Raw genomic sequence first — 6,030 nt, forward strand, 5'->3', positions numbered from 1 at the left:
TTGTGGATACGACAAAAGCCTAGTTTAAAATATTTTCATATTTGGGGATGTCCAACTAAGGTTAGGCCATACAAGCCATATGAAAAAAAATTGAATTCTAGAACGGTCAGTTGTTATTTTGTTGGGTATTCTAAAAGGTCCAGGGGGCTATAAGTTTTATGATCCTGCGAATAAGTCATTTTTTTAAACAAAAAATACTTGTTTCTTTATGGGTGCTGAGTTTGGGGGGAGTGATAAAGTAAAAAACATTGCCTTTGAAGAAGAATATCTCTCTCTTCCTACAGTTGTGGATGACAATGATCAGATTTTCATTCCTGACATTGTTCTCACAAATTTGGATCAAGGTAATGTTTCAGATCTCCCTACCCAAAATCAAGCTTTTACCCCTGAGTTTCAAACTCAACAACCTCAAGAAACACCTCGAGAACCAGTGTCATTAAGGAAATCCTCTAGAGAGAAAAGAAGGGCAATTTCGGATGATTATATTGTCCTTCTACAAGAACATGAGGGTGATACTGGCCTAATGGAAGATGATTCAATCAACCTCCATCAAGCCACACAAAGTTCTAACTCTCAAAAGTGGATTAAAGCAATGCATGAGGAGATTAAATCCATGAGTGACAATGATGTGTGGGATTTTGTCCTATTACCTGAAAGTGTGAAACCCATTGGTTGCAAATGGATATTTAAAACCAAAAGTGATTCAAAGGGTAATGTGGAAAGATATAAGGCACATCTTGTTGCAAAAGGATTTACTCAAAGGGAAGACATTGACTATACAGAGACTTTCTCTCTGATTTTTATGAAAGACTCTTTTAGGATCATGATGTCACTTGTGACTCATTATGACTTAGAGCTACAACAGGTGGATGTTAAAACTATATTCCTTAATTGAGACATCGACGAGATAATATACATGATTCAATCAGAATATTTTGTCTCAGGCGATGCCCAGAAAATGGTTTGCAAACTCAAAAAATCCATCTATGGACTTAAGCAAGCTTCCCGTCAGTAGTATCATAAATTTCATCAAGTTGTCCTCTCATTTGGTTTTGAGATGAATGCAATTGATGAATACATATACCATAAGTTCAGTGGAAGTAAATTTATTTTTTTGGTTTTGTATGTGGATGACATATTGCTTGCCAATAATGATATAGTCATACTGCACGAAATCACGAGATTTCTGACAAAGAAATTTGAAATAAAAGATCATAGGGATGCCTCTTTTGTATTAAGAATCCAGATACATCGAGACCGTTCTCAGGGTATTCTTGGATTATCACAAAAGAGTCATATCGAAAGGATTCTGGAAAGGTATAGCATGAAGGATTACAAACCAGGGGATACTCCTGTTGCTAAAGGAGACAAGTTTAGTCTCGCTCAGTGCCCCAAACACCAGTCTGAAATTTAGGCTATGGAACAGATTCCCTATACATCCGTTGTGGGGAGTCTCATGTATGCTCAGGTGTGTACACGTCCGAATTTAGCATACATTATTGAGATGTTAGACAGATATCTTAGTAACCTAGGTATAGATCATTGGAAAGCAGTCAAATGGGTTATGCGGTATTTGCAAAGAACAAAAAATTACATGCTCACATACAAGAAGTCAGATCAGTTGGAGATCATTCAGTACTCTGATCATGATTTTGCGGGATACCAAGACAGTCGCAGATTCACGTCAGGCTATATTTTTTTGTTGGTCGAGGGCGCTATTTTCTAGAGGAGTGCCAAGCAGACACTCATTGTTTCTTTCACCATAATAGCAGAATTCGTGGCTTGTTATGGGGCATCCAACCATGGGATATGGCTATATAATTTTGTCATAGGACAGTGGATTTTGGATAATGTTGAAAGACCGCTCAAGTTATTTTGTGACAATAATTCAGTAGTACTATATTTCAATAATAACAAAAGTTCATCTAAGTTAAAACATATCGACATTAGGTTTCTTGTTGTTAAAGAAAGAGTGCAGAATGGTCAGATATCGATAGAACATATTGGCACAAACTCCATGATTATGAATCTGCTTACTAAAGATTTGTCACCCATGGTCTTTCACGAGCATACTGCTCGCATGAGTGTTTTATCATTTCATGATATGCTTGCTTAGTGAGAGTTTGTATTTGGTTGTTCTATGATATAATAAAGTTGCTTTTACCACTTTGGTATAAAGTTAAAGATAAGTTGCATTCTATACTCATTATGTTGTAATATCACTTAAGTTTTCAGCAGGACTAGTTGGAAATAGGCATGTTTGATCACATTGCATGTAATTTTCATGCTTCACATCCATACTTGATCCATGTCATTTGGTTATGTCAATATACGTGATCATTGATGAGTCCAATTACGTTATTTGTAATGCAGACCGCTTTGGTTCTATGTTGACATGATCAATAGATCAGATTGATAGAAATATCTATTGATAAGACAATATTTTTGAGCTCATAAGGTTATAATGTGTGATTATAAGGTTACACATGTAGTTCAAGTGGGAGATTGTTAGAAAATCGTGTGGGCCTATATATGCTGAGCCAGACATCGTAAGTCTGTCTTAAATTCAGGCCCGGTTTATGTGGTCTAATCCAGATGGGCTCTGTGGTATCTCAAATGATATAGAACACTATGTGAAGAGACCTGCCCTGTTTAAAACTCTGTAATGGGTAGAGTTAGAGACAGACTCCTAAATTCATTAAGTTGTGGTCCCCAAACCTTATATTAAGACCCTTCCTTTTCATATTCCCCATTGTCAGAAAGAGATTCAGTCTCTCTCATCAGGTTTAGAGAAAGAAAAAGGGCTAATATACAGGTTCTGGAAGATCATACCCGTCAATGATCAACCAGAGCGCTATGGATTCAGGTATAACTTTTACTTTTGGCTTGATTTCTGTTTTTGATTTCAATGATTCAGCGAGAATATGTTATCGATCCTGTTTAGTTTTTAATGGATTTATGATACAAACAACTCTACTATACGCAGACTCGCACCCCACATTGCCACCTTGTGTCAGACCAACTCCTCCTGTTTCCTCTCTCCCTCCCTCTAATTCACCTCAGGCGCAACCAGTGCTTGCTACCTGCCTTCACCCTCTTCTTCTTTTGTTGGCCCTCTGTCGACGCAACGCCACCACGATAGTCTGAGGTGCCAGACACTGTCGGTTCCCCTCTCCCTCCTAATGTTTCTTATTCTTCTCCTTATGTCACCCTGCTGAACGAAACAAAGGATTGCCACCCTGCTCATCAACCTCTTCTTTTCTGTTGGACAGGAGGCAGAACTGCCTCCTGTCGCTCTTTCTCTCCCAGAGTTCGGCACCAGTCGCAAGGAAGGCCATCATTTCGATGACCTTCCCTCTCTCTCTTAGTTGACTCAACCGAGCTCGGGTTGTGATGGGAGCAGCCCTTGGTGCAAGGTGGCAGTGTGGGGTGCGAGTCTGCGCACATCAGAGCAACACCAAGAGAGGGAGTGAGCAGAGAGTGAGAGGGAAAGAGATGAGAGAGATTGACAAAGTGGAGGCATGAACCCTATCAAAATGTTGGAGAGGAGGAGGATGGGCTACTAGAGCAACATCGTTGAGCAATGGTTCAGGTGTTGTCAAATGCCTAGTTTGAGACAAGAGGGTAGGAAAAGAAAATAGGAGAAGATCGACGGTGAGGGGTAGATTGGAGGGAAGGAGAGGGGAGATCAGAGGGGTCCGATTGAAAGCGAGAGAGGGAGAGAAAATGGAGGGAACCTCTTAGCACACAGATCAAGTCATCATGGCCAGGAAGAGCGACTCTATGAGGGATCTACACAAAAAAATGAAAAAGTTTATTTTAGAAAAATTATAATATCAAAACTTCTCATAGAAACAATTAACATTATAAATCAACATCAAGTTCACTTCTATTTACATTTTTGCTTATGAACGATAATTTTATTTTATAAAAACATTATTTTTATTAATATTTTTAAAATTATAATTCATAAAAAAATGTTTATATTATAAATATTTGATTTATATATTATATTTAACTATTTTAATATATATAGTGTCAATTTTTTAGAAACACCAAATCTTTTTAAAAACCGTGGTAATGTTGATTACAAACTTGTATCACTATTTTTGGGAATCATATCAATATTACCAAAAACATTTTAAGCCTTCACACTCATACCAGTACTTGTACCTAGGGGCGGAGCCACATTAAGAGGAGGGTGGGCATGTGCCCACCCTGACCAGTAGGGAACATGGGCAGTGCCCACCTTGACTGAGTTAGGGTGAGCACTGGTGCTCGACCAAAAGGGGGCCAATGGGCTTGACCCTCGCCTTTCCCAAATTTATCCCCATTCTCCCCTATCCCCCTACCCTCTCTCTCTCTCTCTCTCTCTCTCTCTCTCTCTCTCTCTCTACATGCGATGTCATGCACCCTCTCTGCAACTTTGCCCCTGCTCGTGACCCCACAACCCCCTACTCTCTCTTTCTCTCTCGATTTACTTTCGTCCTCCACACTTCTACCCTACTTGAGACCCCACTTGTGCCCCTTGCTTGCAAACCCATAATCGCCCCCACACACTCTCTCTCTCTCAATTTGCTCTAGGCCTCCATGGTTTTGTCCTACCCATGACCCCACCTGTAGGCCCCTTTCAATTTTCTGTGTGGGCCCCTCCCCCGATGGCATAACCCTACAAAAACATAGTCATCTTGTTATGCTCAAAACTTTTTGCGCAGAGTTTTGCCTTGTAATAGCCTATCAAAAACCCTATGTGGCTCACAAGGGCCTATCAGCCTTGTAACCCTTTCTATAGATTTAAATACCTATAATTTTGCATTTTCCTCTTTCTCCCTCTATTATCTCTTTCTCTCTATGCTCTATGCGATTGTTGTCTCCTTGTAATTGTGTGTTTACATGCAATACTACTTGTACACTTGTTGCTTTCGAAAAGATCTATTGTGTTCGCTTTTGAAACTTGCTATGGCTTGTTGGGTCAAGGTTTGTGCAACATTTCACTAGCCTTTAAAGTTTAGCTCGTGACAAGTGCTATCAAAACTTACTTTACCCTGATATAAGTGAAGTTCATGACAATTGTTGATCATGGATTCTAGTGTGGTGATACCATCGAAGCCAAAGATCAAGAAAGGAAAGGAAACTAAGATGTCCATCGTCGAAGAAGTCTAGAAAGCTCCTTTGACAGAATTCACCAAGTCAGAAAGATTGGTGGAAAGACTCTTGCGGGATATGAAGAGATGAAGGTTGTAGTGTTTGAAGCCTCTCTTAGTTATCAAAAGCTCGATGACGAGCTTAAGACTACAAATGAAGACCTCCAAAGAAGGGTTGTGTCGCTCAAAGATAGAGTAGACTTGATCGTTGCCAAATTTGATATTGTGAGAAATCAAGGGTTAAAGACGTAACAAAAGAACCAGACTTTGGGAGTGCATAATCCTAGCTCTGGAATGTCGATCAGCGACCGGCAGTAATGGTGCAGTCAAGACGTCGACCACTCGTCTGAATGTTTTTGAGCTCAAAAAGTTTACTTGTTCTCATGACGCCAAGGAAGTAGAAATTTTCCTGTGGCAGATGGAGGAACTCCCAATTAGTATTTATGATTTTTTGTATTTTTTTCCTAATTAATATTCAGGTTTAAGGTTTTTTATGTTTTTTAATTAGCATTTAGGTTTTTAATGAGACAAATATTAATTAATTATTTTTGTATATTTTTAATCAACATTATACATGATCAGCATGCTTGATTTTAGTTAGAAATTTGGGGGTTGTGTTATTTTTTGTTTTGATTAGTTTATGTATGGAAACTATGAATGATGTTTGTTAGGATTGCAATTTTCATTTAGTTTTGTTTTTAAATAGCATGATTATTTAATTGGATTTTATAGTTTTATTTTTTTCTAAATAGTATTTAGATTTTTATTTTGTTTTTAAATAATATGAATATTTAATTTAAGTATTCTTGTATCTTTAATTAATACTAAACATGATTCTACATGTTTGTATGACATAAATACATAATTGATGAGGTAACAATTAAGG

The sequence above is a fragment of the Nuphar pumila genome, chromosome 17 (assembly GCF_984573655.1).
Source record: "Nuphar pumila chromosome 17, dmNupPumi1.hap1.1, whole genome shotgun sequence".
Lineage (NCBI taxonomy): Eukaryota > Viridiplantae > Streptophyta > Magnoliopsida > Nymphaeales > Nymphaeaceae > Nuphar > Nuphar pumila.